This window comes from Taudactylus pleione, unplaced genomic scaffold (genome assembly GCF_031769625.1).
Source record: "Taudactylus pleione unplaced genomic scaffold, aTauple2 ptg003264l, whole genome shotgun sequence".
NCBI lineage: Eukaryota > Metazoa > Chordata > Amphibia > Anura > Myobatrachidae > Taudactylus > Taudactylus pleione.
In genome coordinates this window covers 8,721-18,868 of record NW_028287620.1, presented here as the reverse complement: position 1 = coordinate 18,868, position 10,148 = coordinate 8,721, and the positions used below count along the sequence as shown (strand labels likewise).

Below are 10,148 nucleotides of genomic sequence, written 5' to 3'. Positions count from 1 at the left end.
AGACGTTGAGAGTCCCTGGCTCCATGATAAATTGTTCTGGTGCTAAAGAAAGAAGACATTAATGACTCAGATATCAAATATGGTCTAATTGGTTCTGATGAAAAAAATACTTTTGTACAAGAGCACAAGTCTTTTAGTAGCTAACTGAAAAATATTCACTAAGAAAGGAAGATAGCTGACTCTTTGTTATCAATTTCCATTGTCTGTTTTGACAACTCACTGTTGCTCAAGTACTAGAAATGATGCGCTGAACTGAAAGTGCATCATTTCTTTGAAAGGTTGGTGTTTTTGGCAAAAATATTCCGAGGACCTCACTTTCCCTGACCGGGAATCGAACCCGGGCCGCGGCGGTGAGAGCACCGAATCCTAGCCACTAGACCACCAGGGAGGGAAGGTTTAGCTTGACACTCCATGAAAGAAAAGGAAGTTTCCTGAATGAAGTCCAAAGCAATGGAATGTGAGGGAGTGGGCTACTAGGAATCAGTTTTAGAAGGAAGGAGAGTAAAAATGGTTGTGCATAGCAGTCTTAAATTACACCACACAGCAGCTTTACCTGATGGATGTATAGTACTGGCACGAAAAAATTATTTTGAGGAGCTAGACATTGAGAGTCCCTGGCTCCATGATAAATTGTTCTGGTGCTAAAGAAAGAAGACATTAATGACTCAGATATCAAATATGGTCTAATTGGTTCTCATGAAAAAAATACTTTTGTACAAGAGCACAAGTCTTTTAGTAGCTAACTGAAAAATATTCACTAAGAAAGAAAGATAGCTGACTCTCTGTTATCAATTTCCATTGTCTGTTTTGACATCTCACTGTTGCTCAAGTATTAGAAATGATGCGCTGAACTGAAAGTGCATCATTTCTTTGAAAGGTTGGTGTTTTTGGCAAAAATATTCCAAGAACCTCACTTTCCCAGCCCGGGAATCGAACCCGGGCCGCGGCGGTGAGAGCGCCGAATCCTAGCCAGTAGACCACCAGGGAGGGATGGTTTAGTTTGACACTCCATGTCAAAAAAAATACTTTTGTACAAGAGCACAAGTCTTTTAGTAGCTAACTGAAAAATATTCACTAAGAAAGGAAGATAGCTGACTCTTTGTTATCAATTTCCATTGTCTGTTTTGACAACTCACTGTTGCTCAAGTATTAGAAATGATGTTCTGAACTGAAAGTGCATCATTTCTTTGAAAGGTTGGTGTTTTTGGCAAAAATATTCCGAGGACCTCACTTTCCCTGACCAGGAATCGAACCCAGGCCGCGGCGGTGAGAGCGCCGAATCCTAGCCACTAGACCACCTGGGAGGGATGGTTTAGTTTGACACTCCATGAAAGAAAAGGAAGTTTCCTGAATGAAGTCCAAAGCAATGGAATGTGAGGGAGTGGGCTACTAGGAATCAGTTTTAGAAGGAAGGAGAGTAAAAATGGTTGTGCATAGCAGTCTTAAATTACACCACACAGCAGCTTTACCTGATGGATGTATAGTACTGGCACGAAAAAATTATTTTGAGGAGCTAGACGTTGAGAGTCCCTGGCTCCATGATAAATTGTTCTGGTGCTAAAGAAAGAAGACATTAATGATTCAGATATCAAATATGGTCTAATTGGTTCTGATGAAAAAAATACTTTTGTACAAGAGCACAAGTCTTTTAGTAGCTAACTGAAAAATATTCACTAAGAAAGGAAGATAGCTGACTCTTTGTTATCAATTTCCATTGTCTGTTTTGACATCTCACTGTTGCTCAAGTATTAGAAATGATGCGCTGAACTGAAAGTGCATCATTTCTTTGAAAGGTTGGTGTTTTGGGCAAAAATATTCCGAGGACCTCACTTTCCCTGACCGGGAATCGAACCCGGGCCGCGGCGGTGAGAGCACCGAATCCTAGCCACTAGACCACCTGGGAGGGAAGGTTTAGTTTGACACTCCATGTCAAAAAAAATACTTTTGTACAAGAGCACAAGTCTTTTAGTAGCTAACTGAAAACTATTCACTAAGAAAGGAAGATAGCTGACTCTTTGTTCTCAATTTCCATTGTCTGTTTTGACAACTCACTGTTGCTCAAGTATTAGAAATGATGCGCTGAACTGAAAGTGTATCATTTCTTTGAAAGGTTGGTGTTTTTGGCAAAAATATTCTGAGGACCTCACTTTCCCTGACCAGGAATCGAACCCAGGCCACAGCGGTGAGAGCGCCGAATCCTAGCCACTAGACCACCTGTGAGGGATGGTTTAGTTTGACACTCCATGTCAAAAAAAATACTTTTGTACAAGAGCACAAGTCTTTTAGTAGCTAACTGAAAAATATTCACTAAGAAAGGAAGATAGCTGACTCTTTGTTATCAATTTCCATTGTCTGTTTTGACAACTCACTGTTGCTCAAGTATTAGAAATGATGCGCTGAACTGAAAGTGCATCATTTCTTTGAAAGGTTGGTGTTTTTGGCAAAAATATTCCGAGGACCTCACTTTCCCTGACCGGGAATCGAACCCGGGCCGCGGCGGTGAGAGCGCCGAATCCTAGCCACTAGACCACCAGGGAGGGAAGGTTTAGTTTGACACTCCATGAAAGAAAAGGAAGTTTCCTGAATGAAGTCCAAAGCAATGGAATGTGAGGTAGTGGGCTACTAGGAATCAGTTTTAGAATGAAGGAGAGTAAAAATGGTTGTGCATAGCAGTCTTAAATTACACCACACAGCAGCTTTACCTGATGGATGTATAGTACTGGCACGAAAAAATTATTTTGAGGAGCTAGACGTTGAGAGTCCCTGGCTCCATGATAAATTGTTCTGGTGCTAAAGAAAGAAGACATTAATGACTCAGATATCAAATATGGTCTAATTGGTTCTGATGAAAAAAATACTTTTGTACAAGAGCACAAGTCTTTTAGTAGCTAACTGAAAAATATTCACTAAGAAAGGAAGATAGCTGACTCTTTGTTATCAATTTCCATTGTCTGTTTTGACAACTCACTGTTGCTCAAGTATTAGAAATGATGCGCTGAACTGAAAGTGCATCATTTCTTTGAAAGGTTGGTGTTTTTAGCAAAAATATTCCAAGGACCTCACTTTCCCTGACCGGGAATCGAACCCGGGCCACGGCGGTGAGAGCGCTGAATCCTAGCCAGTAGACCACCAGGGAGGGATGGTTTAGTTTGACACTCCATGAAAGAAAAGGAAGTTTCCTGAATGAAGTCCAAAGCAATGGAATGTGAGGGAGTGCGCTACTAGGAATCAGTTTTAGAAGGAAGGAGAGTAAAAATGGTTGTGCATAGCAGTCTTAAATTACACCACACAGCAGCTTTACCTGATGGATGTATAGTACTGGCACGAAAAAATTATTTTGAGGAGCTAGACGTTGAGAGTCCCTGGCTCCATGATAAATTGTTCTGGTGCTAAAGAAAGAAGACATTAATGAATCAGATATCAAATATGGTCTAATTGGTTCTGATGAAAAAAATACTTTTGCACAAGAGCACAAGTCGTTTAGTAGCTAACTGAAAAATATTCACTAAGAAAGGAAGATAGCTGACTCTTTGTTATCAATTTCCATTGTCTGTTTTGACAACTCACTGTTGCTCAAGTATTAGAAATGATGCGCTGAACTGAAGGTGCATCATTTCTTTGAAAGGTTGGTGTTTTTGGCAAAAATATTCCGAGGACCTCACTTTCCCTGACCAGAAATCGAACCCGGGACGCGGCAGTGAGAGCACCGAATCCTAGCCACTAGACCACCAGGGAGGGATGGTTTAGTTTGACACTCCATGTAAAAAAAAATACTTTTGTACAAGAGCACAAGTCTTTTAGTAGCTAACTGAAAAATATTCACTAAGAAAGGAAGATAGCTGACTCTTTGTTATCAATTTCCATTGTCTGTTTTGACATCTCACTGTTGCTCAAGTATTAGAAATGATGCGCTGAACTGAAAGTGCATCATTTCTTTGAAAGGTTGGTGTTTTTGGCAAAAATATTCAGAGGACCTCACTTTCCTTGACCGGGAATCGAACCCGGGCCGCGGCGGTGAGAGCGCTGAATCCTAGCCACTAGACCACCAGGAAGGGATGGTTTAGTTTGACACTCCATGAAAGAAAAGGAAGTTTCCTGAATGAAGTCCAAAGCAATGGAATGTGAGGGAGTGGGCTACTAGGAATCAGTTTTAGAAGGAAGGAGAGTAAAAATGGTTGTGCATAGCAGTCTTAAATTACACCACACAGCAGCTTTACCTGATGGATGTATAGTACTGGCACGAAAAAATTATTTTGAGGAGCTAGACGTTGAGAGTCCCTGGCTCCATGATAAATTGTTCTGGTGCTAAAGAAAGAAGACATTAATGACTCAGATATCAAATATGGTCTAATTGGTTCTGATGAAAAAAATACTTTTGTACAAGAGCACAAGTCTTTTAGTAGCTAACTGAAAAATATTCACTAAGAAAGGAAGATAGCTGACTCTTTGTTATCAAATTCCATTGTCTGTTTTGACAACTCACTGTTGCTCAAGTATTAGAAATGATGCGCTGAACTGAAAGTGCATCATTTCTTTGAAAGGTTGGTGTTTTTGGCAAAAATATTCCGAGGACCTCACTTTCCCTGACCGGGAATCGAACCCGGGCCACGGCGGTGAGAGCACCGAATCCTAGCCACTAGACCACCTGGGAGGGAAGGTTTAGCTTGACACTCCATGAAAGAAAAGGAAGTTTCCTGAATGAAGTCCAAAGCAATGGAATGTGAGGGAGTGGGCTACTAGGAATCAGTTTTAGAAGGAAGGAGAGTAAAAATGGTTGTGCATAGCAGTCTTAAATTACACCACACAGCAGCTTTACCTGATGGATGTATAGTACTGGCACGAAAAAATTATTTTGAGGAGCTAGACATTGAGAGTCCCTGGCTCCATGATAAATTGTTCTGGTGCTAAAGAAAGAAGACATTAATGACTTAGATATCAAATATGGTCTAATTGGTTCTCATGAAAAAAATACTTTTGTACAAGAGCACAAGTCTTTTAGTAGCTAACTGAAAAATATTCACTAAGAAAGGAAGATAGCTGACTCTCTGTTATCAATTTCCATTGTCTGTTTTGACATCTCACTGTTGTACAAGTATTAGAAATGATGCGCTGAACTGAAAGTGCATCATTTCTTTGAAAGGTTGGTGTTTTTGGCAAAAATATTCCAAGGACCTCACTTTCCCAGCCCGGGAATCGAACCCGGGCCGCGGCGGTGAGAGCGCTGAATCCTAGCCAGTAGACCACCAGGGAGGGATGGTTTAGTTTGACACTCCATGTCAAAAAAAATACTTTTGTACAAGAGCACAAGTCTTTTAGTAGCTAACTGAAAAATATTCACTAAGAAAGGAAGATAGCTGACTCTTTGTTATCAATTTCCATTGTCTGTTTTGACAACTCACTGTTGCTCAAGTATTAGAAATGATGCGCTGAACTGAAAGTGTATCATTTCTTTGAAAGGTTGGTGTTTTTGGCAAAAATATTCCGAGGACCTCACTTTCCCTGACCAGGAATCGAACCCCGGCCGCAGCGGTGAGAGCGCCGAATCCTAGCCACTAGACCACCTGGGAGGGATGGTTTAGTTTGACACTCCATGAAAGAAAAGGAAGTTTCCTGAATGAAGTCCAAAGCAATGGAATGTGAGGGAGTGGGCTACTAGGAATCAGTTTTAGAAGGAAGGAGAGTAAAAATGGTTGTGCATAGCAGTCTTAAATTACACCACACAGCAGCTTTACCTGATGGATGTATAGTACTGGCACGAAAAAATTATTTTGAGGAGCTAGACGTTGAGAGTCCCTGGCTCCATGATAAATTGTTCTGGTGCTAAAGAAAGAAGACATTAATGACTCAGATATCAAATATGGTCTAATTGGTTCTGATGAAAAAAATACTTTTGTACAAGAGCACAAGTCTTTTAGTAGCTAACTGAAAAATATTCACTAAGAAAGGAAGATAGCTGACTCTTTGTTATCAATTTCCATTGTCTGTTTTGACAACTCACTGTTGCTCAAGTACTAGAAATGATGCGCTGAACTGAAAGTGCATCATTTCTTTGAAAGGTTGGTGTTTTTGGCAAAAATATTCCGAGGACCTCACTTTCCCTGACCGGGAATCGAACCCGGGCCGCGGCGGTGAGAGCACCGAATCCTAGCCACTAGACCACCAGGGAGGGAAGGTTTAGCTTGACACTCCATGAAAGAAAAGGAAGTTTCCTGAATGAAGTCCAAAGCAATGGAATGTGAGGGAGTGGGCTACTAGGAATCAGTTTTAGAAGGAAGGAGAGTAAAAATGGTTGTGCATAGCAGTCTTAAATTACACCACACAGCAGCTTTACCTGATGGATGTATAGTACTGGCACGAAAAAATTATTTTGAGGAGCTAGACATTGAGAGTCCCTGGCTCCATGATAAATTGTTCTGGTGCTAAAGAAAGAAGACATTAATGACTCAGATATCAAATATGGTCTAATTGGTTATCATGAAAAAAATACTTTTGTACAAGAGCACAAGTCTTTTAGTAGCTAACTGAAAAATATTCACTAAGAAAGGAAGATAGCTGACTCTCTGTTATCAATTTCCATTGTCTGTTTTGACATCTCACTGTTGCTCAAGTATTAGAAATGATGCGCTGAACTGAAAGTGCATCATTTCTTTGAAAGGTTGGTGTTTTTGGCAAAAAAATTCCAAGGACCTCACTTTCCCAGCCCGGGAATCGAACCCGGGCCGCGGCGGTGAGAGCGCCGAATCCTAGCCAGTAGACCACCAGGGAGGGATGGTTTAGTTTGACACTCCATGTCAAAAAAAATACTTTTGTACAAGAGCACAAGTCTTTTAGTAGCTAACTGAAAACTATTCACTAAGAAAGGAAGATAGCTGACTCTTTGTTATCAATTTCCATTGTCTGTTTTGACAACTCACTGTTGCTCAAGTATTAGAAATGATGCGCTGAACTGAAAGTGTATCATTTCTTTGAAAGGTTGGTGTTTTTGGCAAAAATATTCTGAGGACCTCACTTTCCCTGACCAGGAATCGAACCCAGGCCACAGCGGTGAGAGCGCCGAATCCTAGCCACTAGACCACCTGTGAGGGATGGTTTAGTTTGACACTCCATGTCAAAAAAAATACTTTTGTACAAGAGCACAAGTCTTTTAGTAGCTAACTGAAAAATATTCACTAAGAAAGGAAGATAGCTGACTCTTTGTTATCAATTTCCATTGTCTGTTTTGACAACTCACTGTTGCTCAAGTATTAGAAATGATGCGCTGAACTGAAAGTGCATCATTTCTTTGAAAGGTTGGTGTTTTTGGCAAAAATATTCCGAGGACCTCACTTTCCCTGACCGGGAATCGAACCGGGGCCGCGGCGGTGAGAGCGCCGAATCCTAGCCACTAGACCACCAGGGAGGGAAGGTTTAGTTTGACACTCCATGAAAGAAAAGGAAGTTTCCTGAATGAAGTCCAAAGCAATGGAATGTGAGGTAGTGGGCTACTAGGAATCAGTTTTAGAATGAAGGAGAGTAAAAATGGTTGTGCATAGCAGTCTTAAATTACACCACACAGCAGCTTTACCAGATGGATGTATAGTACTGGCACGAAAAAATTATTTTGAGGAGCTAGACGTTGAGAGTCCCTGGCTCCATGATAAATTGTTCTGGTGCTAAAGAAAGAAGACATTAATGACTCAGATATCAAATATGGTCTAATTGGTTCTGATGAAAAAAATACTTTTGTACAAGAGCACAAGTCTTTTAGTAGCTAACTGAAAAATATTCACTAAGAAAGGAAGATAGCTGACTCTTTGTTATCAATTTCCATTGTCTGTTTTGACAACTCACTGTTGCTCAAGTACTAGAAATGATGCGCTGAACTGAAAGTGCATCATTTCTTTGAAAGGTTGGTGTTTTTGGCAAAAATATTCCGAGGACCTCACTTTCCCTGACCGGGAATCGAACCCGGGCCGCGGCGGTGAGAGCACCGAATCCTAGCCACTAGACCACCAGGGAGGGAAGGTTTAGCTTGACACTCCATGAAAGAAAAGGAAGTTTCCTGAATGAAGTCCAAAGCAATGGAATGTGAGGGAGTGGGCTACTAGGAATCAGTTTTAGAAGGAAGGAGAGTAAAAATGGTTGTGCATAGCAGTCTTAAATTACACCACACAGCAGCTTTACCTGATGGATGTATAGTACTGGCACGAAAAAATTATTTTGAGGAGCTAGACATTGAGAGTCCCTGGCTCCATGATAAATTGTTCTGGTGCTAAAGAAAGAAGACATTAATGACTCAGATATCAAATATGGTCTAATTGGTTATCATGAAAAAAATACTTTTGTACAAGAGCACAAGTCTTTTAGTAGCTAACTGAAAAATATTCACTAAGAAAGGAAGATAGCTGACTCTCTGTTATCAATTTCCATTGTCTGTTTTGACATCTCACTGTTGCTCAAGTATTAGAAATGATGCGCTGAACTGAAAGTGCATCATTTCTTTGAAAGGTTGGTGTTTTTGGCAAAAATATTCCAAGGACCTCACTTTCCCAGCCCGGGAATCGAACCCGGGCCGCGGCGGTGAGAGCGCCGAATCCTAGCCAGTAGACCACCAGGGAGGGATGGTTTAGTTTGACACTCCATGTCAAAAAAAATACTTTTGTACAAGAGCACAAGTCTTTTAGTAGCTAACTGAAAACTATTCACTAAGAAAGGAAGATAGCTGACTCTTTGTTATCAATTTCCATTGTCTGTTTTGACAACTCACTGTTGCTCAAGTATTAGAAATGATGCGCTGAACTGAAAGTGTATCATTTCTTTGAAAGGTTGGTGTTTTTGGCAAAAATATTCTGAGGACCTCACTTTCCCTGACCAGGAATCGAACCCAGGCCACAGCGGTGAGAGCGCCGAATCCTAGCCACTAGACCACCTGTGAGGGATGGTTTAGTTTGACACTCCATGTCAAAAAAAATACTTTTGTACAAGAGCACAAGTCTTTTAGTAGCTAACTGAAAAATATTCACTAAGAAAGGAAGATAGCTGACTCTTTGTTATCAATTTCCATTGTCTGTTTTGACAACTCACTGTTGCTCAAGTATTAGAAATGATGCGCTGAACTGAAAGTGCATCATTTCTTTGAAAGGTTGGTGTTTTTGGCAAAAATATTCCGAGGACCTCACTTTCCCTGACCGGGAATCGAACCGGGGCCGCGGCGGTGAGAGCGCCGAATCCTAGCCACTAGACCACCAGGGAGGGAAGGTTTAGTTTGACACTCCATGAAAGAAAAGGAAGTTTCCTGAATGAAGTCCAAAGCAATGGAATGTGAGGTAGTGGGCTACTAGGAATCAGTTTTAGAATGAAGGAGAGTAAAAATGGTTGTGCATAGCAGTCTTAAATTACACCACACAGCAGCTTTACCAGATGGATGTATAGTACTGGCACGAAAAAATTATTTTGAGGAGCTAGACGTTGAGAGTCCCTGGCTCCATGATAAATTGTTCTGGTGCTAAAGAAAGAAGACATTAATGACTCAGATATCAAATATGGTCTAATTGGTTCTGATGAAAAAAATACTTTTGTACAAGAGCACAAGTCTTTTAGTAGCTAACTGAAAAATATTCACTAAGAAAGGAAGATAGCTGACTCTTTGTTATCAATTTCCATTGTCTGTTTTGACAACTCACTGTTGCTCAAGTATTAGAAATGATGCGCTGAACTGAAAGTGCATCATTTCTTTGAAAGGTTGGTGTTTTTGGCAAAAATATTCAGAGGACTTCACTTTCCCTGAGCAGGAATCGAACCTGGGCCGCGGCGGTGAGAGCACCGAATCCTAGCCACTAGACCACCAGGGAGGGAAGGTTTAGCTTGACACTCCATGAAAGAAAAGGAAGTTTCCTGAATGAAGTCCAAAGCAATGGAATGTGAGGGAGTGGGCTACTAGGAATCAGTTTTAGAAGGAAGGAGAGTAAAAATGGTTGTGCATAGCAGTCTTAAATTACACCACACAGCAGCTTTACCTGATGGATGTATAGTACTGGCACGAAAAAATTATTTTGAGGAGCTAGACATTGAGAGTCCCTGGCTCCATGATAAATTGTTCTGGTGCTAAAGAAAGAAGACATTAATGACTCAGATATCAAATATGGTCTAATTGGTTCTCATGAAAAAAA

The 10,148-nt window shown here is 40.8% G+C and overlaps 4 non-coding genes across 4 annotated transcripts; all 4 read right to left on the bottom strand.

Annotated features, from left to right (window-relative positions):
* Positions 1-316: 316 nt before the first annotated feature.
* On the bottom strand, positions 317-388 carry TRNAE-CUC (transfer RNA glutamic acid (anticodon CUC)). The gene has a single exon. It is a non-coding gene; the product is annotated as a tRNA-Glu (tRNA).
* Positions 389-2,465: 2,077 nt separating this feature from the next.
* Positions 2,466-2,537, bottom strand: TRNAE-CUC (transfer RNA glutamic acid (anticodon CUC)). The gene has a single exon. It is a non-coding gene; the product is annotated as a tRNA-Glu (tRNA).
* A 3,557-nt stretch (positions 2,538-6,094) lies between these two features.
* Positions 6,095-6,166, bottom strand: TRNAE-CUC (transfer RNA glutamic acid (anticodon CUC)). The gene has a single exon. It is a non-coding gene; the product is annotated as a tRNA-Glu (tRNA).
* A 1,760-nt stretch (positions 6,167-7,926) lies between these two features.
* TRNAE-CUC (transfer RNA glutamic acid (anticodon CUC)) lies at positions 7,927-7,998 on the bottom strand. The gene has a single exon. It is a non-coding gene; the product is annotated as a tRNA-Glu (tRNA).
* Positions 7,999-10,148: the final 2,150 nt, after the last annotated feature.